This window comes from Bos mutus, chromosome 14 (genome assembly GCF_027580195.1).
Source record: "Bos mutus isolate GX-2022 chromosome 14, NWIPB_WYAK_1.1, whole genome shotgun sequence".
NCBI classification, from domain to species: domain Eukaryota; kingdom Metazoa; phylum Chordata; class Mammalia; order Artiodactyla; family Bovidae; genus Bos; species Bos mutus.
The window spans coordinates 62,736,228-62,763,672 of NC_091630.1; the positions used below are offsets into that span (position 1 = coordinate 62,736,228).

The following is a 27,445-nucleotide window of genomic DNA, read 5'->3' on the forward strand; positions in this document are numbered from 1 at the left end:
GCACCTGAAATCTCTTGAAAGATGAAGAGGGAGGAATCAGAGTTGACTCAAAAGTTGAACCTGTGAAAAATGGGAAGCTTGAGGAGAGTTAGTTTTTTCTTAACCTGATGTTAGGATACACAGATACATGAAACTTAAGGCCCAGGGAGAGCTTAGGGCAGTCAGTTGCAGAGTATTTTACTTCTTCCTTCTCTCTTGCCTTAGCCGCTCTTACTGTTCTTTCAAGTACTATGACTCTTATTCCCTTTATGCTTTGTCTTCTTTCCTTGCTAAGTAGCCATGAATGACCACAAACCCTTTATCAGTTGCTTGCCCCCTGAGAACCCCTGATCCTACCCTCACTCTCACAGTTCCTTTTCCCCCCTCAGACTCAATCCTGGGTGTCCCACTTCTGTTTCTCACTGAAAGAAAACCTGTATCTTGGTAAGATCATAAAAGAGATCTTTCTGATAATACCCTGCTTCTCTAATCCTTTGGGTCCTCATTACAAAACCTTATTTCTGGTGCTTCTTGTATAATGTCAAGGACATAGTGATTATTAATTAAATGAAGTGTACCCTTCATTTCAGAGAGTTTTTCCTTTTTTAAGAAAGAGAAACATGGCTTCTTTGAAGCAGGAGGGGAGGAGCCAAGGGGAAAGTAAGGACCTGGCTTCTGTTGTATTACTGAAAGGAGTCAGCTTTGGGTAACAGGAGCATTTTTCCTCTGGGACTGCTGGGGAGAAGGAGAGCTCGGTAGATGAGAGGTCTGCTGAGTTTCGTGGTGGCTCATTTTACCCTTTGGGAAGATGAGACGATCAGAGCTATGATGGTGACATGGAGAGGTAAAGGCAAGCCTGAGTGTGGAACTTGTGTATATGTAACTGTGTGTGTGTAAGAGTAGAGGAGTAGAGAGTGGAAACTGTTTACCAGCATTGATCAAGGACAAGTAATAAGAAAATTTGAAGAGGGTCGCTCTCTTTTCGGGTCTTTTTATGCTAGCCCTGTGGGTTGGTGACTGGTAAAGTGAACTGGTAGAAGGGTAGGAGTCCTAACACTTGAAAGGCCACCCTGAAGTCGTTGGCCATGAGTGCAGAGTGGCAGAAGAGCCTTCATGACTAGGGAGGCTGGTGATGACAGTGTGATTGGGCTTGAGACTCATAAGTCCCAGTGAATTCCCAGGTATTCAACCCAGTCAGAAGCCCAGATGCCGGTATGTACCTTTATGAGGGACAGTTTTGTTAAAGTGAGATAATGTGGAGTGGCTAGAGTCTTTATTTCTGGGAATTAGACATACATGGGAGAAAATCCTGACATATTGCTTACTAGCTCTCTGACCAGCACAATATACCCAGCATTTCTAAGTTGTAGCTTCTTTGTCTATAAAATGGGGATAATACCTGCCTTGCAATGTTGGTATGAGGGTTAAATGATGAGAATGCATGAAATGATATACTGAACATATAAGTGTTCAATTACTGTCAGTGATAATGAAAGCAATTAATAAAACACCATGATAATGAAAGTATCTTTTAGATACTATTGTGAAACCTCTACTGTTTTGCCTTTGACTTTCCCTGGGATTGTTGACTCAACTTGTTGAACAAGGAATAGGAAGAGGGCTTAGTTTTAATCTCTGTTCAGTGATGGTGAGAGATTCTCTTATAGTTATCTTTGGGTATATACCTTATGGTTCCAATTTTAGCTCTTGGTAATGCCACTGGATGACTTAGTAGTAATTCTGCTTAGAATTAGGCTGCTTAGTCCTAATTTCTTGGTCTGGAGGTTGTCTTATCCTTAACATGGAAGAAAAGTTAAAATTAAGTCGCTCAGTCGTGTCTGACTCTTTGCGGCCCCATGGACTGTAGCCCACCAGACTCCTCCGTCCTTGGGATTCTCCAGGCAAGAATACTGGAGTGGGTTGCCATTTCCTTCTCCAGGGGATCTGCCCGACCCAGGGATCGAATCCAGGTCTCTGCATTAGAGGCAGATGCTTTAACCTCTGAGCCACCAGGGAAGCCCCTAAAATCCATTGAAGACTTTTCATATGACAGGTACTTCACATACATCCCTGTGTAAAGGAAAAATATTTTCTTTTAAGTCAAGCATACATAGATAAGATAAAGTAGTATGAAAAAATTTCTCATGAAAACTAGAAATCATTGCCCTGGTCTTTTCTCCACTTAGTCCTGACCCTGTAGGCAGTCTGTCTTTAAAACTGCGATATTTGTAGAAGCACATACAGTTGTAAAGAATAACAGAGATCTCATTTATTCTTTATCCAGTTTGTCCCATTGGTGACACTGTGCAAAACTGTAGTACAGTATCACCACCAATATATTGACCTGAATACAATCCGACTGCCTTATTCAAATCTCCCTAGATGTGTGTCTGTGTATGTATCGTGTGTGTGTTTAGTTGTGTACAATTCTGGGACATGTGTAGGCTCGTGTATCGACTACCACAGTCAAGATACTGAACAGTTGCACCAGCACAAATATTCCTTTTCTAATACACCCACTGCCTTCCAATAACTCCCACCCCAACTCCTGACAATCATTAATCTACATTTTTTGTCATTTCAAAAATGTTACAGGGAAAGAGTCATTTAATTTATAACCTCTTGACATTATTTTTGTTATTTTTTTCCCACTCAGTATAAGAGTCTTATCCAAGTTGTGTATATCAGTGGTTTGGGCATTTTTATTGCTGAGTAGTAATCCTTCCAATAGACATATAGCAGTTTACTTAGCATTTTACTGTTGAAACATGACTGGTCTGTTTACAGGTTCTGGCTGTTAGAATGGAGCTGCTGTCAACACTTGTGTATGGATTTTTGTGGGAACATAGGGTTTTATTTCTCTAAGATAAATGCCCAGGAGTGTAATTGCTGGTTCATGTCATAATTGGGTGTTTAATTTTATAAGAAATCAGCAAACTTCTAGAGTGGCTGTACGATACTACACTTAAATGTATGAGTGATTGTATCAATTTCATAGGTAATACATTCGTGTTTTGAAAGTATGTAATTTAGTGGGTTTTTTTTTTTTTTTTTACTATATTCACAGAGTTGTGTATATATTTTTAACTATAGAATATTTTTATCACTCTAAAAAGAAACTCCACAGCTGTTAGCAGTCATTCCACATTCTCTCCTTCCCCATCCCCTGGCAACCACTAAGCAAACTTCCATCTGTATGGATTTACCTACTCTGGAAGTTTCGTATAAATGGAGTAACACTTGGTCTCTTGAGATCAACTTCTTATGCTTAGCCTACTGTTTTCAAGATTCATCCATTGTTGCAGAATGTATCAGTACTTCATTCCCCTTTGTGATTTAATATTTTTTCATTGGAAGGTATACAACATTAAATCCATTCATTTGATGGATATTACAGTATTTACACATTTTGGTGGTTAGGAATAATGCTACTGTGATCATTTGTGTACCAATTTTTGTGAAGATGAAAGTTTTCATTTACCTTGTGTATAAACTTACCAAGAAGCTAAAGGCAAAGGAGAATAGGAAAGATGTATCCATCTGAATGCAAAGTTTCAAAGAATAGCAAGGAGAGATAAGTGATCAGTGCAAATAAATAGAAGGAAACAATAGAATGGGAAAGACTAGAGATCTTTTTAAGAAACTTAAAGACATCAAGGGAACATTTCATGCAAAGATGGGCACAATAAAGGACAGAAATGGTATGGACCTAACAGAAGAAGATATTAAGAAAAGGTGGCAAGAATACACAGAAGAACTATAAAAAAAGCTCTTAAATAACCACGATGGTGTGATCACTCACTTAGAGCCAGACATTCTGGAGTCCGAAGTCAGGTAGGCCTTAGGAAGCATCACTATGAACAAAGCCAGTGGAGATGATGGAATTCCAGCTGAGCCATTTCAAATCCTGAAAGGGGATGCTTGAGAATGCTGCACTCAATATGCCAGCAAATTTGGAAAACTCAGCAGTGGTCACAGACTGGAAAAGGTCAGTTTTCATTCCAATCCCAAAGAAAGGCAATGCCATAGAATGTTCAAACTACTGCACAACTGCACTCATCTCACACACTAGCAAAGTAATGCTCAAAATTCTCTGAGCCAGGCTTAAACAGTACATGAATTGAGAACTTCCAGATGTTCAAGCTGGATTTAGAAAAGGCAGAGCAATCAGAGATCAAATTGCCAACATCCACTGGATCATAGAAAAAGCAAGAGAGTTCCAGAAAAACATCTGCTTCATTGATTATGCTAACGTCTGGACTGTGTGGATCACAACAAACTGTGGAAAATTCCTAAAGAGATGGGAATACCAGACTACCTGACCTGTCTCCTGAGAAATCTGTATGCAGGTCAAGAAGCAACAGTCAGAACTGGACATGGAACAGTGGACTGGTTCTAAATTGGGAAAGGAGTATGTGAAGGCTATATATTGTCACCCTGCTTATTTAGCTTCTATGTTAAATTCCAGCTCAGCTGGAATTCCACCACCTCCACTAGCTTTGTTCATAGTGATGCTTCCTAAGGTCCACCTGACTTTGTATTCCATGATGTCTGGCTCTATGTGAACACCATCGTGGTTATCTGGGTCATTAAGATCTTTTTATATAGCTTTTCTGTGTATTCTTGCCATCTCTTCTTAGTATCTTCTGCTTCTCTTAGGTCCATACTGTTTCTGTCCTTTATTATGCTAATCTTAGCATGAAATGTTCCCATGGTATTTTATATTTTCTTGAAGAGATCTCTAGTCCTTCCCATTCTATTGTTTTCCTCTATTTTTTTGTATTGATCACTGAGGAAGGCTTTCATATCTCTGCTTGCTATTCTTTGGAACTATGTATTCAGATGGGTATATCTTTCCTTTTCTCCTTTGCCTTTAGCTTCTTCTCTCAGCTACTTGTACAGCCTCCTCCAACAACCATTTTGCCTTTCTTTTTCTTGGGGATGGTTTTGATCACTGTCTTCAGTACAAATATCATGAACCTCCACCCATAGTTCTTCAGGGACTCTGTCTATCAGATCTAATCAGCTCAGTTCAGTTCAGTTGCTCAGTCCTGTCCAACTTTTTGCGACCCCATGGACTGCAGCATGCCAGGCTTCCCTGTCCATCACTAACTCCTGGAGTTTACTCAAACTAATACCTTGAGTCTATTTGTCACTTCTACTGTATAGTCATACGGGTTTTGATTTAGGTCATACCTGGACCGTCTAGTGGTTTTCCCTAGTTTCTTCAGTTTAAGTCTGAATTTGGCAATGAGTTCATGATCTGAGCCAGTCAGCTCCTGGTCTTGTTTTGCTGAATGTATAGGGGTTCTCCATTTTCATCTGCAAAGAATATAGTCAATCTGATTTTGGTATTGACTATCTGGTGATGTCCATGTGTAGAGTTGTCTCGTGTGTTGTTGGAAGAGGGTGTTTGCTATGACCAGTGTGTTTGCTTGGCAAAACTCTGTCAACCTTCGCACTCCTTCATTTTGTACTCCCAGGCCAAATTTGCCTGTTACTCCAAGTATCTCTTGACTTCCTACTTTTGCATTCCAGTCCCCTATCATGAAAAGCACATCTTTTTTGCTGTTATTTCTAGAAGGTCTTGTAGGTCTTCATTGGACTGTTCAACTTCATGTTCTTCAGCATTAGTGGTTGGGGCATAGACTTGGATTACTGTGATATTGAATGGTTTGCTTTGGAAACAGAGATCATTCTGTTGTTTTCGAGATTGTAACCAAGCACTGCATTACAGACTCTCTTTTGTTGACTATGAGGGCTACTTTATTTCTTCTAAAGGATTCATGCCCACTTCAGATATAATGGTTATCTGAATTAAATTTGCCCATTTCGGTCCATTTTAGCTCACTGATTCCTGAAATGTCAATGTTCACTCTTGCTGCCTCCTGTTTGGCCACTTCCAATTTACCTTAATTCATGGACCTGACATTCCAGCTTCCTATGCAATATTGTTCTTTATAGCATTGGGTTTTACTTCCATCACTAGTCACATCCACAGCTGGGCTCTGTTTTCACTTTGGTTCAGCCTCTTTGTTCTTCCTGGGGCTATTTCTCCACTCGTCTCCAATAGCACATTGGGCACCTACCGGCCTGGGGCATTCATCTTTCAGTGTCCTGTGTTTTTGCCTTTTCATGCTGTTCATGGGGTTCTCAAGGCAAGAATACTGAAGTGGTTTGCCATTCCCTTCTCCAGTGGACCATGTTTTTTTTGTCAGTTCACATGTTTTATAGTCTCACCAGCACGGAAATGAGGATTCTAATTTTTCCCATGCTTGTCAGTACTTGTCACTGCCTTCTTTTGACTTTAGTGTGCTCAGTCATGTTTGACTGTTTCCAACCCACCAGGTTCTTTTGTCCATGGGATTTTCCAAGCAAGAATACTGGAGTGGGTTGCCATTTCCTCCTCCAGGGGATCTTCCCAACTTAGGGCTCGAACCCTCTTCTCTTGCATCTCCTGCATTAGCAGATGGATTCTTTATCAGTGTACCACTTGGGAATCCCCAGGGATGACTATATTATCTCTGAATATTCAGAGGTAGTTTTACTTCTTCCTTTCCAATTTGAATGTCTTTTATTTCTTCTCCTTCCCTAATTGCCATGACCAGAACCTCTAGTACAATCTTGAATGTAAGTGGTGAGGGCTGGCATCCTTTTCTTGATCCTTATCCTAAGGAGAAAGCATTCAGTATTTTATTATTGTGTTGTTGTGTATGATGCTCTCTGAGTTCTATTTAGAACGCTAATATCATGGAAGGATGTTGGCTTTTGTAAGTTGTTTTCCTGTTGATCCTGTTTTTTTTTTTCCCCTTGATTATATTGATACAGTATATTGATTGGTTTTGGATGTGGCATAAATCTTGCATTGCTAAGGGGAAGATCCCTATTGGTCACTGTGTATATTCCTTTGTATATGCTGCTGGATTCAGTATGTTAGTATCTTGTTGAGGATTTTTGCATCTGTATTCATAAGTAATAATGGCCTGTAGTTTTTTGTGATGTCTTTGGTTTTGTTATAAGGATATTGGATTTCATAGTATGAATTAGGAGTTTATGAAGCATTGCTATTAATGGGTTTTTACATGTTTGGTATAAATTATCAGCATAGCCATGTGAGCCTTGCTTTTCTTTGTGGTAAGCTTCTAAATTACTCATTCAATCCATTTGTTATGTCTGTTCAGTTTTTTATTTTTCCTTGAGTCAGTTTTGCTAGTTGTGTCTTTCTAGGAGTTTTTGCTGTATGGTAGTTATCCATATTTTCAGCATGTGGCTTTTTCATGTTTCTCTCTTGTCAGTCAGTCTCTCAGTTGTATCCAACTCTTTGCAACCCCATGGACTGCAGCACGCCAGGCTTCCCTGTCCATCACCAACTCCTGGACCTTGCTCAAACTCATGTCCATCGAGTCGGTGATGCCATCCAACCATCTCATCTTCTGTTGTCTTCTTCTCCTGCCTTCAGTCTTTCTCAGCCTCAGGGTCTTTTCTAAAGAGTCAGTTCTTCGCATCAGGTGGCCAAAGGATTGTAGTTTCAGCTTCAGCCTCAGTCCTTCCAATGAATATTCAGGACTGATTTCCTTTAGGATTGATTGGTTGGATCTCCTTGCTGTCCAAGGGACTCTCAAGAGTCTTCTCCAACACCGCAGTTCAAAAGCATCAGTTCTTTGCTGCTCAGGTTTCTTTATGGTCCAACTCTCACATCCATACATGACCACTGGAAAAACCATAGCTTTGACTAGATGGACCTTTGTTGGCAAAGTAATGTCTCTGCTTTTTAATATGCTGTCTAGGTTGGTCATAGCTTTTCTTCCAAGGAGTAGGCATTTTTAATTTCATAGCTTCAGTCACCATCTGCAGTGATTTTGGATAATCTTATAGTGTTTTATATAATCCTTAGTTTGGTAGTGCTTCTCTTCTTTCATTTCTTATTTTTGCAATTTGAATCTTCTCTCTGTCCCTATTTTTTCTTGTCAGTTTAGCTAAAGTTTTGTCAGTTTTTAAAAATGTTTTTCATATTGATTTTTGTTTATTTATTTGGCTGTAAGGAATCTTTAGTTGAGACATGCAGGATCTAATTCTTTGACCAGGGATTGAACTTGGGTCCCCTGCATTGGGAGCACAGAGTCTTAGCCACAGGACCACCAGGGAAGTCTCAAGACCTGTCAGTTTGGTCTTTTCAAGGAATCAACTTTTGGTTATATTCTTTGTTGTTCTGTTTTCTATTTTATTTCTGCCTAATTGTTCTCATTTCCTTCTTTCAGCTTGCTTTGTATTACTTGCTCTTTTTTTCTAGTTTTCTAAGATGAAAGGTTAAGCTGTTACTTTAAGGCCTTCTTTTTAAAAATAGGTATTTAGGGCTATAAATTTCTCTGTAAATGCTGCTTTTTCTACATCCACAAGTTTTATCTATTTTATTTTTTCATTTTTCTCATAGTGTCTTCTAATTTTTCTTGTGATTCTGTCTTTGATCCAATGGGTATTTAGGAGTCTTTTGTTTAATTTCCACATTTTTGTGATCTTTGCAGTTTTATTTCTGTTGTTAATTTAATTGTATTGTTGTCTTCAGTTCAGTTCAGTCGCTCAGTCATGTCCGACTCTTTGCGACCCCATGAACCACAGCATGCCAGGCCTCCCTGTCCATCACCAACTCCTGGAGTTCACCCAAACTCATGTACTTTGAGTCAGTGATGCCATCCAGCCATCTCATCCTCTGTCGTCCCCTTCTCCTCCTGCCCCCAATCCCTCCCAGCATCAGAGTCTTTTCCAATGAGCCAACCCTTCGCATGAGGTGGCCAAAGTACTGGAGTTTCAGCTTTAACATCAGTCCTTCCAGTGAACACCCAGGACTGATCTCCTTTAGGATGGACTGGTTGGATCTCCTTGCAGTCCAAGGGACTCTCAAGAGTCTTCTCCAACACCACAGTTCAAAAGCATCAATTAGTTGGTGCTCAGCTTTCTTCACAGTCCAACTCTCACATCCACACATGACTACACATGAGAAAACCATAGCCTTGACTAGATGGACCTTTGTTGACAAAGTAATGTCTCTGCTTTTTAATATGCTGTCTAGGTTGGTCATAACTTTCCTTCCAAGGAGTAAGCATCTTTTAATTTCATGGCTGCAGTTATCATCTGTAGTGATTTTGGAGCCCAGAAAAATAAAGTCAGCCACTGTTTCCACTGTTTCTGCATCTATTTGCCATGAAGTGATGGGACCAGATGTCATGATCTTAGTTTTCTGAATGTTTAGCTTTAAGCCAACTTTTTCACTCTCCTCTTTCACTTTCATCAAGAGGCTCTTTAGTTCTTCTTCACTTTCTGCCATTATTGTCTTACGAATAGTAATAATATGATCTCACTCCTTTACAGTGTATGGAGGCTTGTTCTGTCTAGGAGAAGTTTTCCTCTGTGTGTGAGAAGAATGTATTCTGCTGCTGTTTGTTTGAAGGGTCTTCATGATTTCTTGTGGACAGTTAGCTGTTAATCTTACTAAGGGTCCTTTTACACAGTGAGTCGTTTTTCTCTTGTGCTTTTATGATTTCTCTTTGTCTTTCAGTTGACACGATGTGTTTATAGTTGGTCTCTTTGAGTTTATCCTCAAGAGTTTTTTGAGTTTCTTGGGTATATATTTAATAGCTCATCAAATTTGGGAAGATTTTGGTCTGTATTTCTTGAAATACTGTTTCTACTGCTTTCATTGTTCTGTTCATTTTTCTTCATTCTATTTTCTTTCTGTTCTTCACCTCGGATATGCTCAATTTTCCTATCTTAAAGGTTGATGACTTTTTTTTTCTGCTAGCACAAATCTGCTATAGAGCCCCACTTGAGATCTTATTTCAGTTATTGTACTATTTAAATCTTGAATTTCTGTTTTATTGTTGTGTTTTTTTTCCCTTTTTTCTAAAGAATAATTGTTATGGCTTTATATTCTCTATTTGCTGAGGTGTTTTCTTTTAACGTTTTAAGACAATTTCTTTTTTTTTTTTTTTCCTTTGAGCATATTTACAGAACTATTTTAAAGTTTTTGTCTAGTGCATCCAACTTCTGGCCTCCCTCAGGTACAATTTTTTTTTTGACTGCATCCTATTTCTTCATGTGTCTCACAATTTTTTGTTGAAAACCAGACATTTAGAATATAGTGACCACTCTGAACATTGAGTTCTCCCACCCCCTTTCCAGAGGATATTTTTGGTTTGTTATTGCTATTTATTTTGTTTAGGGATTCCCAGGTGGCACTAGTGGAAAAGAACCAGCCTGCCAATGCTTGAGATGACCCTCCTAGTCTGGTTTTGTGATGTTCATATTTCCCCCAGGAAAAGGGGTACCTCCAGCTTTTCCTGCTGGGTCCATTAAGGGGCAAGGAGAAGATTGCCATCACCTTGAGCTGGAGGTAAAGGAGCCTTGCAGTCCCAACCTGTGTCCTGTGAACCCGGACCCACAGACTGCATAAAATGTGGTATTAGTGGCTGTTTGAGGTAAATGCCAAAAATCTGAGGAAAATTTTCTGTCATGTGTAGCTGCTGAAGACACTCCATTGTTAGTTTACTTGTCTATGAGTTATTGGACAGAGATTTCTTTAAATGCTTTGAGCCAATAAGTCCATCAGTCTTACTGAGGAACTCACTGTATGTTGATACATGCCTTCTGTACTCTGGCAATTTATAACCGACTATCCCCTGGAGGAGAAAATGGCAACCCACTCCAGTATCCTTAGGGCTCACGGTGGTTAACGTTAAAGAATCTGCCTGCAATGCAGGAGACTCGAGGTTGATTCTTGGGTCAGGGAAGATCCCCTGGAGAAGGAAATGATAACCCACTCCAGTATTCTTGCCTGGAGAATACTGTGGACAGAGGAGCCTGGCAGGCTATTGTCCATGGGTCACAAGAGTAAGACATGACTTAGTGACTAAACCACCACCATTGTGAATGACTATTCAAACCTCTTGCCTATTTTAATGAAACTTATCTTTCCTATGGGGCTTCCCTGGTGGCTCAGACTGTAAAGAATCTGGCTGCAGTGCAGGAGACATGAGTTAGATCCCTGGGTCAGGAAGATCCCTTGGAGAAGGGAATGGCTACCTACTCCAGCATTCTTGCATGGAGAATTCCATGGACAGAGGGCCAGGCGGGCCACCCTCCTTGGGGTCACAAAGAGTCGAACATGACTGAGTGACTAACACTTTGACTTTCCAGTGTTCTTGCCTGGAAAATTCCATGGACAGAGAAGCCGGGTGGGCTACAATCCATGAGATTGCAAAGAGTTATACATAATTGAGCACGCACACACACTCACACGCTTGGCATGTAACTCTGTGCAGGGCCTCAATCCTGAGGTACTAGGGTCTTCTCAGGGTTTCCTGGGCATACACACAGCCCTTCAAACACAAATAGCGTTCCAGATCCCCTGAAGGTGTCAGCTCTTCAGTGCTGCCTATGGACATCTCATTCTTCAGATATTCCTTTAGTATTTTTTGTCAGTGTGATTTCTTAATCCACTGTTTCTGTCTCAGGCAGCTATAATATTAATTAATTGCTGTCAATTGTTTTAGACAAATGCTCTGATGGTAGGGCTTTCCCACTGAGTGAGCTCTGAGTTAGAGCAAATTACGGTAATTTCTGTGAGTAGTTTTTTTTTTTTCTCCACTAGCTGCTGGGCAGTTCAGGTAGGGATAGTACTCTGAGGAAGCAGCCTTTTTGACAGTGCAAGCCCAATTTGCTCTCTCCTATGGCTGCTGGGCTATCATTCTACACAGCTATCTGGGCTGTGAGGCTGCTGTTTTTCAAGGCTGCCATGGAGCTAAAGAGGGGGTATGAGATGAGGGCAAGTTAAAACACCAAAAGTTCACTGTTCTTGCTGATATTAAGCTGTTTTTTTGAGTGAATGCTGTTCAGATTATGAGCCTGTGGTTAATTTCCAAAGTTTTGAAAAATTAAATTAATTTGAAAAAAATTAATTAATTAATTAATTAGATTATTTTTTGCCACTATTATTATTCCTCTTATGGAGGAATGGGTTTTTAGAGGTTGTTATTCTCTTATTCTGGAAGTTTGTCCATCACAATTTTATTTTAGCTATTTTTATAGGTGTGTGCAGATAACTCATTGTGACTTGACTTTGTATTGCCATGATGGCTAGTAATGTTGAATGTGTTTTTATGTGCTTATTTACCATCTGTCTATCTTCTTTGCAAAATATCTGTTCATGTCTTTTGCTGTTGCTTAGAAGCGAAGTCGTGTCTTTGTGACTCCATGGACCTTAGCCTGCCAGGCTCCTCTTTCCATGGGATTTCCCAGGCAAGAATACTGGAATGGACTGCCATTTCAGTCTCAAATGGACCACGTTTTGTCTTTTACCCATTTTTAAATCAATTTTTTTTTTTTTTTGGATATTGCTGAATTTTGAGTGTTTTAAAAATATTCTAGATATTAGTCCCTTGTTGGACATGTTGTTACCAAATATCTTCTATCAGAGCAACATTTTAAAATTTTTACAATGTCCATTTGCTAGTTTGTGCTTTTGCTATCAAATTTATATAAACTCTTTGCCTAGCCATAGAACCTAAAGATTTTTTTTTTTTTCACAAACAGCTTTGCCATTTAATAGTTTATGTTTAAGTTTGTTACATATTAGATTGGCCAAAAAGTTTACATGGTTTTCCCATAAAGTCTAGGTTAATTTTCATATAAGGTGAGCAGTTTTTTTTTTTTTTTAATTTTAATTTTTTGGTCTATGGATGTTCTGTTGTCCAGTACCATTTACTGAAAGTCTATTCCTTTCTCCACTGAATTGCTTTTGTGTGTTTGTCAGAAACCAATTGCACTTTGGTTTTTACTTCTGGGTTTCTGAAGCAGTCTAGTCATCTACATGTCTGTCTCTTTGCCAAATGTATTGTCTTGATTATTGGAGTTACGTAATAAGCCTTGACATCTGATAGAGTGACTTTCTACTTCATTCTTCTTCAAATAGTTTTAGCTTTTCTAGGGCCTGTGGCTTTCACTGAAAGTTTCAGAATAGCCTGGCAATATCTATAAAGTACTTTCTGGAATTTTGACAGGAAATGAACTAAAACTATAGATCAGTCTGGACCAGATAGATGCCTGTGAGTCTCCTAGTTCATGTTTCTCTGTTTATTAATCTTTCTTTAGGTTCTTTCATCAGCATTTTGAATTTTTTAGCCTGTAGATTCTGTACATATTTTGGTAAGTTTATGCTTAATATTTCATTTCCTTTGGTGTGATTATAAATTGTATTCTGTTTTTAATTTCAGTTTGTATATGTTTATTGTTAGTATTTAAAAATGGATTGGTTTTCGTGCATTGATGTTATATCCTGTAGCCTCACTCCACTCACTTATTAGTACTGGTCATTGTGGGGGGTAGATTTCGTGGGATTTTCTACATAGACTATAATGTCTCTGTTGTTTTTCTTTTTTCTTTTTCAAGCTGTGTGTTCTAAAAGCCATCCTTCACCGCCTGCCTCCCACCCCATCTCCTGGTCTTATTGCAGCAGCTTTAGCTTCCAGTTGTGGCTCAGCTGGTAAAGAATCTGCCTGCGGGAGACCTGGGTTCAATCCCTGGGTTGGGGAGATCCCCTGGAGAAGGGAAAGGCTACCCACTCCAGTATTCTGGCCTGGAGAATTCCAAGGACTATATAGTCCATGGGGTTGCAAAAGAGTTGGACACGATTGAGCAACTTTCACTTTCACTTCACTATAGCTTCCAGTACCATGTTGAAGAAGTGATGAGAGTGGACATCCTTACTTGTTACTGATCTGAGGGGGAAAGCATTCATTCTTTCCTGGTTGAGTATGGTGTGAGCTGAAGGTTTGTGGTAGTTGCTCTTCGGTTGAGGAAGTTTATCTCTACTTGTAGTTTGTTTATAGTTTTTCTTGAATTGGTTTTGGATTTTGCCATATGCTTTGTTTTTGTATCAGATGGTGCAGTTTTTTTAACTCGTTGATGTGGTAGATTACATTGGCTGACTTTTGCATGTTGAATCAGCCATGGACACCTGAAATAAATTCCCCTTGACCTTGATGTGTAATTCTTTGTAAACATTCAGTCAGCTCAGTCACTCAGTCATGTCCGACTCTTTGCCACCCCATAAACCGCAGGACGCCAGGCCTCCCTGTCCATCACCAACTCCCGGAGTCCACCCAAACCCTTGTCCATTGAGTCGGTGATCCCGTCCAACCATCTTATCCTCTGTCATCCTCCTCCATCCCCATCCCCATCCCCTCAATCTTCCCAGCATCATGGTCTTTTCCAGTGAGTCAGGTCTTCTCATCAGGTGGCCAAAATTTTGAGTTTCAGCTTCAAATCAGTCCTTCCAATGAATACTCAGGACTAATCTCCTTTAGGATGGACTGGTTGGATCTCCTTGCAGTCCAAGGGACTCTAAAGAGTCTTCTCCAACATCACAGTTCAAAAGCATCAATTCTTTGGTGCTCAGCTTTCTTTATAGTCCAACTCTCACATCCATACATGCCACTGAAAAAACCATAGCCTTGACTAGACGGACCTTTGTTGGCAAAGCAATGTCTCTGCTTTTTAATATGCTGTCTCTGCTGCTACTGCTGCTGCTAAGTCACTTCAGTCATGTCCGACTCTGTGTGACCCCATAGACAGCAGCCCACCAGGCTCCCCCGTCCCTGGGATTCTCCAGGCAAGAACACTGGAGTGGGTTGCCATTTCCTTCTCCAAGGCATGAAAGTGAAAAGTAAAAGGGAAGTCGCTCAGTTGTGTCCGAGTCTTCGCGACCCCATGGACTGCAGCCCATCAGGCTCCTCCGTCCATAGGGTTTGCCAGGCAAGAGTACTGGATTGGGGTGCCATCGCCTTCTCATGGTCATAACTTTCCTTCCAAGGAGTAAGTGTCTTTTAATTTCATGGCTGCAGTCACCATCTGCAACAATCTTGGAGCCCAAAAAAATAGTCAGCCACTGTTTCCCCATCTATTTGCCATGATGTGATGAGACCAGATGCCATGGTCTTAGTTTTCTGAATGTTGAGCTTTAAGCCAACTTTTTCACTCTCCACTTTCACTTTCATCAAGAGGCTTTTTAGTTCTTCTTCACTTTCTGCCATAAGGGTGGTGTCATCTGCATATCTGAGATTTTTGATATTTCTCCCGGCAATCTTGATTCCAGCTTGTGCTTCCTCCAGCCCAGCGTTTCTCCTGATGTACTCTGCATATAAGTTGGATTCCTTTTGCTAATATTTTGTTGAGTCTTTTTTTTTTTTTTGCACTTAAATTCATAAGAGACATTTGGTCTGCAGTTTTCTTTTTTATACTGTTTTTACTTGACTCTATCAGGGTAACATTTGTTTTCTAAAATGAGTTTGGAAGTGTTCTCTCTTATTTTCCTGAAGTTATTATATAATATTGACATTAATTCTTGTGTTAAAGGTTAGTTAGAACCCTATAATGAAATCACTTGGGCCTAGTGGTTTGTTTTCAGGGACTTTTAAACTTCAGATTCAATTTCATGGACTTTTAAACTTCAGATTCAATTTATTTGATGGTTATGAGGTTTGTTCACATTATCCTTGATTGAGTTGTAGTTTTTGAGGAATTGGTTGGTTTCCTCTAAGTTACTGAATTTTGGGTGCAAAGTTTGTAGTGTTCTTTTATCTTGTTAATGACTGTTGAATTTGTAGTAATATCCCCTATTTTAAACTTATATTGGTCATTTGTGTCTTCTCTGTTCTTGTGTTTTGTCAGTCATGCTAAAAGTGTATCAATTGTCATTATCTTTGAAGAATCAGCCCTTGGTTTCATTGCTTTAAGAAGTAATTGTTTTCCTCTTTTCAGTTGAATTGATTCCTACTGTTTATTCTCTTCCTTTTGCTTGCTTTATTTTTTGTTCCTTTAGTTTCTTGAGATTGGAATTTTGTTATTGATTTGAGATTTCCTTTATTTCCAGTGACAGTAAGTTGACCCTTGAACAGTGCAGGGTTTAGGAGGCTGATCTCTTGTGCAGTTGAAAATCCATGGTTAACTTATAATTAGCTCTCTGTATCCACAGTTCCACATCCATGGGTTCTGGCAACTGTGGATCATGTGCTCCTGGAGTAGATATTTATTGAAAAAAAAAAATCCATGTGTAAGTGGACTCATGCAGTTCAAACCTGTGTTGTTCAAGGGTCAACTGTATTTAGTATTATGAATTTCCCTCAGTTTTGCTCTAGCTACATCCCATATATTTTGATGTTTTCTTTTTCATTTAATTTTGTATATTTTAAAAATTCTCTTAAAGTCTGTATGTTTGATTTGTTATTTTTTAGTCATGTGTTTAGCATTTATTTTCATTCCTGATTTCTAACTTAATTTGTTTATGATCAAGCCACACATTCTGTATGATTTCAGTTGTTTAAATTTACTCTGAATCTGCTTTATTTGGGTAAATATTCCTTTTTGTTTGGTGAAATAATATGTATTTTGTTTTTGACAGGTGGGCTGTTCTCTCTGTGTCAGGCATTAGGTTTGTTTTTGTGTGTGTGTAAGGTCTTATATCATTTAGCTTAGTTTTCTCCCTAACTAGTTCTATCAGCTGCTGAGCACGGTGGGCAGGTGTTGAAATCCCCAGTATTACATTGGTGGATTTCACTGTTTATTCTTTCAGCTCTATCAGTTCTATTTTATGCATTTTGAGGCTCTGTTGTTGGGTGTTTATAAAATTAGTATTATATCTTGCTGAATTTATCCTTTTATCATTGTGTAATATCTGTCTTTGACCTGAGTCTACTTTACCAGATACTAATATTGCAGCCCCTGTTCTTGTCAGTGTTTACTTGGCATATCTTTCTATTCGTTTACTTTCAATGTCACTGTAATATTGAACTTGAGTTTCTTCCAAACAGCATGTAATTGGTTCATGTTTTCAGTTTATTCTGCCAGGCTCTGTGTTTTGATGGATGTCCTTAGGTCATTTACATGTAAGAGATAATTATTGGTATATTAGTGCCATCTTGTTATTTGTTTTTTGTGACTTTCTTTCTGTTGTTTTTTTCCTTTCTCTTTTCTTGACTTTTTAGAGCTACTTAAACATTATTAGGTTTCCAGTTTGACTTACTTATAATTATTCCTAGCTTATCTTGTTTTATTGTGTTCTCGATGGTTTTTCTAGGTATACAATAATACGTATGTAACTTACCACAGTCTACATGTGCAGCATTTTACCACTTCTGGTAAAATATAGGAGCTTCACTTTTATCTTTAATGTCAGCTAGTGTTGTAACTTGTTTCATATTTCATATTTATTGAATGTGATTTGTACAGTTCTTGAGAAGGATTGTCTTTAGTATTTATCCATATATCTGTAATTTCTGTTTTTCCTTTTTCATCACTGATGACAAGATTTTTAAAAAATCATTTTCTTTTGTTTGAGGACTTCTTTTTACCAATATTTATACATCTGTTGATTTCTAAGTATTATATATTTTTTGGTCTAAAAATGTCATTATTTTCTCTTTACTGATGAGGATATTTATTGTTTATTGTTTTGACTATTATTGTTTATTGACTGTTTATTGGATATCAAGTCGTGAGTTACAGTTATTTTCTTTAAGAATTGAAAAATAATTACTCCAGTTCATTCTGGCCTCTAAGGTTTCAGATAAGAATTTTGCCACTAGAATTGGTATTTCTATATAGGCAATATGTTATCATGACCCTTTTCCAAACTTTTTTTTGTCTTTGGATTTTAAAAGTTTAATTTTGATGTCTCACCATTGGTTTCTTTAGGTTTATCCTGCTTTGGGTTTATTTAGCTTATTAAATCTGTAGAAGTATTGTACCTTTGGCCAAGTATAGAAGGCAATGGCATCCTACTCCAGTACTCTTGCCTGGAAAATCCCATGGATGGAGGAGCCTGGTAGGCTGCAGTCCATGGGGTCGCTAGGAGTTGGATACAACTGAGTGACTTCACTTTCACTTTTCACTTTCATGCATTGGAGAAGGAAATGGCAACCCACTCTGGTGTTCTTGCATTGAGAATCCCAGGGACGGGGGAGCCTGGTGGGCTGCCATCTATGGGGTTGCACAGAGTCGGACACGACTGAAGCTACTTAGCAGCAGTAGCAGTAGCAGGAAATTTTAAGCTGATATATTTTAACATATTTTTCCAATCTCCTTTCTTTTTCTTTACCTCTCGGGGCACTGATGGTATGAATGATGAATCTTGTTACTGTCTCACAGGCTCTGGGGCTCTAGTCAGGTTTTTTTAAAAGATATTCTCTTAATCTGTTATTCAGATTAGGTGAATTCTATCGATTGGCCTACAAATTACTGATTTTATCTTCTGTAATTATTTTACTACTGAGTCCATACAGTAGTGTTTTTTTTTTTGGTAATTTATTATTATTTTTTAATTTGATAATTGTACTTTTCAGTTCTATAATTTCCATTTGGTCTTTTTAAAATAATTCTTTTTTTACTAGTTTTTCATTGTTTCAAGAGAACTTGACGTTGATGGTTGAAACATTTTTATGACAGCTATTTAAAAATTCTTGTTAGGTATTTCCAGCACAAGATTCATTTAATTGTTGGCATCAGTTAACTTTTTTCTTACTTGTTTTTTGATAGTATTGATTCTTAGTGAAGAGCAATTTTTCAGTTGTACTCTGGACATTTTGTCCATTTAGGAGATGCTGGGTTCCATTTAAGTGTTTTATCTTAGTAGTATGCTGCTACGATCAAGCACTCAGGTCCTGACCTACTTTTGTGGACTGTGGTTTCAGTGATAGTTTAATTTTTAGAATCTTTGTGATGGTGTTGGTCTGCCTGGCATATCTAGTGCCAGGAACCTGAGGGAACAGAGGATGGTTCCCCAGGCTGCCCTGCTGCATGTCTCTCGGTGAGGGAGCAGACAGTCTCGGGGCACAGAGTAACCAAGAAGCTTCCCTCGTCAGGTTCATGCTATGTTCCTGCCCCCATGCCTCTGACATCAGTGAATCTTCTGTTGTGGTGGAGATTTGTCTTACTGACACTCATGTCTTCTCCACCTTTCTCCTCTCTCTTCCTTGTCCTGAAACCTCTAATGGAGAAGGAGGTCTGAGTGCATTGGGATTCCCTTGATCACTTATCTGTAGGGCTCGTGATTGCTCTCGCTGGTGGTGTTGGCTTACTTGATATTGTCAGAGAGACTCCTGCTTGATCAAGTGGAGGAATGAGGTAGATTGCAGGTGGGGAGACATGGGATCTGGGTGACCTTCTGTTGGATGCTGGGACATAAGGCACTTTGTTGCTCTGTTATTCCTTCAGTCTTGGGCTCTTCAACCAGCTTGCCATCTTCTTGCCACCTTCGAGAATTCTCACCAGTCTCTGTGGTACTTCTAGGGATGATAGTTGTTCTTGCTTGGCAGAAGCTGGGAGAAACAAATCTGTACCATTTTGTTTAGGTTAGAAGTTTGCAAATCACTAATTCTTTTAGCTATTTTTTGTGGAGTTTATTTTCTTATTTTAAAAAACACGTTTTGGCTCAGCTGGAAAAGAATCTACCTGCAATGTGGGAGACCTGGATTCCATCCCTGGATTAGGAAAATCCCCTGGAGAAGGGAACAGCTACCCACTCCAGTATTCTGGCCTGAAGAATTCCATGGACTGTGTAGCCCATAGGGTTGCAAAGATTCAGACATGACTGAGTGACTTTCACTTTCACTTTCTTTAAATCTGTTGATTACCTACTATGGAAAATCAGGACATAGCTCCCTGTGAGCATTCCATATCTCTGTTAACCTTTCTTGTATAGTTATGTTACAGTTTTTTTGCTAAACCAGAAGTGAATATTAATACTATGGTCACATAAATATGGTCCATTGAAAACTCAAGTTGTATATACTGTTTCCTTTCTGTGCAGCCATTATTTTAATATAGGAAATAATCACTGCATATTTTTCTTTACATCATTTTTTACTTAATTATAGGTAATTAAAGTTTTTATGCCTGTCTCTAGTCAGGTATATGGCTTATTTCCTCCTTTTACTGTGATATATCCTCCAGTATCTTCCTAATAAAGAGTTTTTTTGAGTTCTGCATGTCTGAAAATTTCTTTATTTTGTTTGCACTGTTGATTAATAATTTGGCTGAGTATATAAGTCTAGATTGAAAACCAGTTTTCCTCAGAATTTTAAAGACATTGTTCCAGTGTCTCCTAATGTCCATTTTGTCTTAAATGACTTCATTAAAATATAAGTGCAGATGGAGTTGGGCTTTCCTCGTGACTCTGAGGTAAAGAATCTGTCTGCAGTGCAGGAAACACAGGAGGGGCAGGTTCGATCCCTGGGTCGGGAACATACCCTGGAAAAGGGAATGGCTACCCACTCCAGTATTCTTGCCTGGAGAATCCCATTGACAGGGGAGCCTGCTGGGTTGCAGTCCATGGAGCAAAAAGAGCTGGACACAGCTGAAGTGACTGAGCACGTAATCAAGGCCCGTGTATATATTTAGGAAAAGAAAGTTAAAAATTCAGTACTCTTAATACTTTGCTTCATAATTTGGATTTTGATCAGCAAAGCTAATGGATTCAGATGTATGGAGAAAAAAGTTTGAAGGTATGGAAGACATTGAAGGAGGTAGCTAAAGAAACTTAGGAAAGAAAAGCTTTAGAGTGGTTAAGTTGTTTCCTGATATCTTGTTAACTTGCTCTGAAGTTCATAGTTCAGGTATCATTGTCTTTTGATATGATTTGATTTAAGAAATCTTTGCCTTCTAACCATTGCTCTTACTTTTGGGGAATTGTTTAAATAACCAGCAGGGGGAGTACTTAGGTTCCTTTTGGAACAGAGACTCAAGCTGGAAAGATACTTGGGATTTTAGTGTGTACAGTTTAGAACAGTTAAATTTTTTTTTTGTCTTTTCTGATAATAATACACACCTATTATAAAATTGCTATAAAATAATACACTAGAGAATATCACCTGTCAATCTGCAGTCAGGTGACACAGGCACTTTCATGCGTTTCCTGCAAATATTTTTTTCTATCAATGCTTGTATCTATATCAAAATTGATGTTACTGTTTTAAAACTTACAGTCATTAGTGTTAATAGATATATACTTGAAAATAAATTCTGAATATTTTTTTCCATCCGGATACAATCAGAAACAGAACATTGATTCTTGTGTATAAATGGTTTCCATTGGCTTCTCATAAACTCATAGGTTTGATTTCTCTTCTTTTAAGGGGTAGGACTTTTGTAGAGCATCAGAAAATTCTCATTGAGCAAAGAAAAACAGCAGAATACAACATTATCTGTTTTAAGGATACAGCTAAAATGTGTGTAATCAGAAGACACGAATCGGGCAGCAGTGTATTAAAACAGGTGTGTCAGTGGCTAGCCTGGTCCCTGGTACACAATTTTGTACTCAGTTTTTGTAATAGACAAATAGTGGAATAGAGTGATTCTTTAAAAAAAGTTATTGTAATGTCAAGACACAAAAATGAATACTTCTGTAAAGATTGAAACACACAAGAACAATTTCTGTAAAAGTTATTTGTAAGAAAACCTGTCCAGTTTGTGTAACTCTAGGTTATCTCCTCCTAAAAACTATGACAGAGAAAAACAGTGTATTTTGTATACCCAATAACTAATTTATTTACAGAAAGAAGAGAAGCATACTTAGTGCCTGAGTTCTTGGCCACAGTTTTATGAAGATCTCAAAAATTTTCCCTTTGAACATTCTGTATAAGTCTTTCCTTATTTTGAACCAGTTTATTGAATTCACCTGGGCTTCCTAGGGGGCTCTGGTAAAGAAACTGCCTGCCAATGCAGGAGACTCAGGAGATGCCAGTCCGATCCCTGGGTCAGAAAGATCCCCTGGAGAAGGAAATGGCTACCCTGTCCAGTATTCTTGCCTGGAGAATCTCATGGACAGAGGAGCCTGGTGGGCTACAGTCTGTGGGGTTGCAAAGAATTGGACATGACACATTGAATTCTTTTTTCAGTTCTTGTCATTTATTTATGAAAATAATGATACCTGTACATTTATGAGTGTGAAGCAATACATTCATCAAAGGGAAAACAGTTTTGAGGAGAGGTTAGTGAAGAAATGAAGTTGCAGTAGTCTCTATGTAAGTGTGCTAGGGAAGAGAAGGAGCAAGGGATAGCTAGATGGGGTCATGGTAAGAGAGAGATTAAAAAAAAAAAAAGCAGAGAGAAACTTGTGCATGGTTGAATGACGGCTTGAGGAGTGGAACTGTCTATGGTAGGAGAGTTTGGAGCCTGAATATAGTGTCTTGGGACTTGCATCCTGGTCTTTGAAGATTTCCTTCTTACAGCCTCCAGCCCCTGGGATGTAAAGCTTCATAGGTTTCTCCCTTGGCCTTTTCAAAAGCTCAGCAGAGCCAATGGTATTTTTACTTGTTTTACCCAACAGTGTGTACTTGACAGCTATAGAAAATTCCAGGTATGTGCAGAGACGCTTGTGTGTTTAGTCTCCCCTTACAGGGCGGATTTTAACCCGGTGTGCTGTGTGGCAGTTCTCCAACTGTACAGTGGAAGACTCAGCAAGATGGTTGCTGAGATGCAAATCCCCGAGCCTCTCCTCACTCAGGGTTCTCATTTGAGGTTTGAGGATCTCCTGTCTCCAGAAGCACACCTGATGGTTTCGATGTGCATTGCCCTTGATAGCAATTTTTAAACTTGTGGTAAAATAATGTAGTTTACTGTTTTAACGATTTTAAGTGTATGGTGTGTGACACTAAGTACTTTCCTGTTGTTCTGGAACTGTCACCACCTTCCATCTCTAGAATTTTTTGTCATCCCAAACCGAAACCCTTTACCCATTTAAACAACAGCTCCTCATTTTTCCCTCCCCCAGCCCCTGGCCACCATAGTTCTACTTTATGTCTCTGTGAATTTGATGACTCTGAGGACCTCATGTGAGTGGAATCATACGGTGTTTGCCTTTTGGGTCTCTTTTATTTCACTTAGCTTAATGTCTTCAAGGTTTTTCCATGTTGTATCTTGTGTCAGAATTTTTTTCTTTCTTTAAGGCTGAATAATGTTCCATTGTGTGTGTATACGCTGGCTTTTTCCAACGAGTCATTTAATTCCTTTCTGCTCCTTAAACTCTCTGAGAGACTGTAGGGTGCTAATCAGTAAACTTCATTTTCTTTTTTTGAGTTTTGAAATATTAAAGCTGGTCATTAGATTGAAACAGTATTTTTGTGAATCCTAGTAAACATCTTTATTAAAAATGTCTAAAGTACATTCTCATATTAACTCTCCTGAATATTAACCAACTCTTCTTCTTCCTTCTGTTATGGTGGTATATGGTACTATCATCTCACAGTATCGTTTTTAAGTACAGATTTTATCTTGGTGGTGGTCTTGAGATACGTGCATCTATTATCCATATTTTACTGACACAGAAACTGGGTCTTGAGAATTGTAAATGTAGCCAACTGGTAGCACAGCTGTGACTCAGGCCAGACCAGTGTGACAGCACAGCCTGAAGATGAGGGCGAAAGGATTTGTGTTCTGCTTGTGAAATTTCCTGGGTATTTCTGTGCTTAAGGAGGATAATAGCTCACGACATTGACTAGCCTGGACAACCCAGGATCTACAGGTAGCCGTCACCAAAGTATATTTCTTCCTTTGTTCAAGTCAGAGTGAGCTTTCTCCAGGAAACATTCACTCATGAACCTGTTTCTGAGCTCATCAGCCCAATGTTGGTCTATTTCTTCCTCCACTCTAATTATGTCCTTAGAGCCCAAGGTCATTGAAGGTGAAAATGGGTTTTGGCTGTGTACCTTCAGAGGGCTCAGTGAGTCACTTCAGCTCAGTATAGATATTTACTGAATACTGTGGCTCAGCTCTTTTAGTATCTGGCGGTTGAAGGCCAATTTAAATTGGATAGAGGCTTGGAAGATTGCTGCGTTGGCCTGCAGCTCACAGCATCTGGGCACCTGGGCTGCTTGGGGACCTGCCCTCTAGCCTGGAGCATGGCTTGTTCCTCTTCTGACTTTCTCAGGTTTCTTCCCATTGTATGGGATAAGGTGGCTGGCTGCTTTGGGGACACACCCTTGACCAAGTTGAGAAGAGAATCTTCTCCAGTGGTCCCACTGAACGGGTCTCTGACCGCCTCAGCTTGGGTCCCGTGGCATTACTGGACCAGTCACTGTGGACAGGCCGATGTCCTATGATTAACCTTGACCATGCTGGGTGCCCAAAACTGTGGTTGGGGAGTGTGTGTGTTTTTTGGGAAAAAAAAAAAAAAAAGGTGGATGAACGAGAAGGTTGGGTAGTGAAGTTGCCCTGTAAGCACCTGCTTGTGGCAGAGTGAACACTGTGGAGAGAGAAGTATCCATGCTGTCTAGCCATGTAGAGAGGGATGCTGGAGGTATTGTTTTTGACCATAGGTGGATAAAATGGAAATGAAGTGGGCTGCATTTCCCCATAGGCTTATACTTACTGACTGACTTACCTTGGATATTTAAAAATTTTGTGACAGATCTGGTGTAATAGTCACAGAATTTGCCTGTTTGTTTAGTAGTTATGTAAAGAGGACCTCAGGGGGGGTGCTGTGCAGCGGGGATGAGGTGCAGAGGCACGGGACTCCTGCCCTCAGGAGCTCTTACTCCAGGGCAAGGGGTAAGTTGGGCAAGAAACCGGATGGGGTCCCCGAGGGAGGGCGTTGATGGAGACTTTGAAGGATATTTCATGGAAAAGATGAGCATGATCTGTGGAGGAATCTGTTAGAGAGACCAGAGGAGGAGAGGAGACGTCTGGCAAAGCGTGCGTGGATGCAGGTGTGGTGTTGGAAATGCCCCGCCTGGCAGCAGCACGGGAAACGAGACTGGCTGGGGCAGTCGGAGGGACCGCCGAAGAGGGCTGTGGAGGGCCGGGCTGGGAGCTGCCCGAACTGGGGCTCAGACCCTTTTGTCCTTGCACTTGTGGGAGGGTCTGTGTCACTCCTGCCTGAGCTGCTGCAGGGTGGGGTCCTTCTTGCTCATTTTGTGTCCCGGGGCCTGCAGAGTGTCTGCATTGGCTGACTGGAAAGCAGGACCTTAGAATTCTGTCCTTTATGTTAAGTTACAGGGTTCTAGTCCCTGAAGAATCTTGAGTGTGGATGAAATCCAGAGAAGCAGAGGACGGGTCAGATGTAACCAAAGTAGTGAGTGACAAGCCTGAGAGATGTTCTATTGTCAGAGCAGAGGAAGGGTCTCTGAAAAAAACACGCACTCAGTAAACCTCACAGGACAGGCTCTGAGCACCACAGTGCGGGCATACTCGCTGATGTAGTTAAAACTTCACATCTGTTCCTCATTCTCTCTCCTTAATGTAGATCAATTCCTGGGTGAAAAGTGTTGACATCCATTGAGTATGTGGCTAGAGCCACTGAGATTTTTTCAGATACCCAAGTAAACTTTGTATTGGTAGACATTTGATTTGTTCTCCAAATTTATTACATGATATCCAAAGCAATATTTAGAAATTTTCACTTCTTTCCAAAGGGAGTATCCCACAGATGTATAGTGGCATGCATTTGGTATCAAAGGAATAAAGTTTCAAAATGAGTAAATACATACACCTGATGTGAAAGAAGTGAAAATTTGAGCAGAGAGGTGAGAGGAAGGAAAAGTGGTCTGTGAGGGGCTGATGTGGATAGTAAAGCAGAATTTAACGTTTTTGGGTTTTAACTAGTTGCTTCTTTCTAAGTATGCTCCGTTCAAAGTACAGTCAATTCTCATTTTTCAAAGACTGTATATTTATGAAATTGCCTCCTTGCTCAACTTTATTTGTAATCCCTGAATCGCTGCTCATGGTGCTTTTATAGTCTCTTGCAGGCATGTAGAGCAGGGAAAATTCCGAGTCACCTGACATGCATGTTCCCAGCGGAGGTTCATGGCCCCACTCTGTCTGCTTGTTCCAGTTCTCAGATCCGCTCAGTTCAGTTGCACAGTCGTGTCTGACTCTTTGCGACCCCATGAACTGCAGCACGCCAGGCCTCCCTGTCCATCACCAACTCATGTCCGTGTTCTCAGATCAGTTGCCTAATAATGGTCTGTTTTCCTGGTTCAGGATCCAGTCCAGGATCACATGCTGTATTTTCTCTCCATGCCTCTGCAGCCTTACGTTGATCTGGGTTAGCTCCTCAGGTTCTCTCCGTGTTTCTTGGCCGGGTCCTTGTTGAGGCGGGCAGTCCAGTTGTTTTAGGTTTGTCTGATGTTTTCAGTGTTGAGATTGAGGTTATGTGTTTTTGGTAGTAATATTGTGGAGGTTGACTTATATTCTGCTCGGTGCCTCATATCAAGAAGCACTTGTTGATGGTTTGCATCAACATTCATGACTTGATTAAGATGGTGTCTGAAAGATTTCCCCACTGTAAAGTTACTGTTTTTCCCTTTGGAATTAATAAGTCACTTCTGGGGAGATGTTCTGTGACCATGTATATATTCTCTTCATCCTCAAACTTCACCTACTAGTTTCATTGATGATATTCTAAATCTGTCATTTGTTTGTTTATGTCGTTGTAGACTTACATTCTTATTTTGTTCAGTTGGTTATAATCCTTTACTATCATTACTTACTTGATGCTGGAATGTCCCACATTTGGCCACGAGGGCCCCTTCATGCAGGCCCCTATGTCTTTTTTGCATGCTCTCATTATTCCTTGAGCAGTTTCTTACTCTCTGGCTCAGGATATTTCAGGCTCATGCTGTCCTTCCCTGTCCCATTCCTGGTATCACCCACTTTACTGAGGAGCCGACCTGGACCGATTTATTGTATTAGAGAGATATTCGGGAGTTAAAAATATATGTGTATATATAGACCAAGAACTGAATAGACCAAATGATGTTTCCCAGTTTCCTTACTGTTCTAGGTAACTCAGTGAACCTCTTCAGATAGCTGCACTGTGGTGGAGGTGGCACCTTCCTGAGGTCGATGCCTCTTTGCTTGCAGTTCTCCCCACCACGGGAATTTCTACATAAGAGGAAACAAGCTTAGACCTCTTAAGTATTAAAATGCCATCTATGTTATGGCTGAATTTATGTTTATGAATTTGTTCCCTTCTTCCTCATTAAGGAAGTTTTAATGGTGTATTTTAATCTTAATTTATTTTTTAAAACTGCAGTGTCATTGGTTGGGGGGTTTTATTTCTGATAAAGTGATCAGCTTCTAGTAGGTTACCTTAATTTAATTCCCAATGCAAATCTAAAATTTTCTTTAAAATAAAATACAGATTAAAGAACTTATAAGGTGAGTGTTTGTTTGTCACGTATTGTGTTAGTCACTCAGTCATGTCCAACTCTTTGTGACCCCATGGACTGTAGCCCGTCAGGCTCCTCTATCCGTGGACTTCTCCAGGCAAGAATACCCGAGTGGGTTGCCATTTCCTTCTCCATTGTTTGTCGTAGACATTAAAAAAAAAAAACCTAAATAAAATAGCTTGAGAGAAAACAATCAGTGTTGTCACCGTTTTTGGTCGTAAGCTCCTTGGTTCCTTTGGGTCTCGGGTGGAGCC

General features: G+C 39.7%; 1 protein-coding gene across 1 annotated transcript in view; it reads left to right on the forward strand.

Annotated features, from left to right (window-relative positions):
- SPIDR (scaffold protein involved in DNA repair) overlaps positions 1-27,445 on the forward strand; it is a 276,652-nt gene that overhangs the window by 6,374 nt on the left and 242,833 nt on the right. The window lies entirely within an intron of this gene.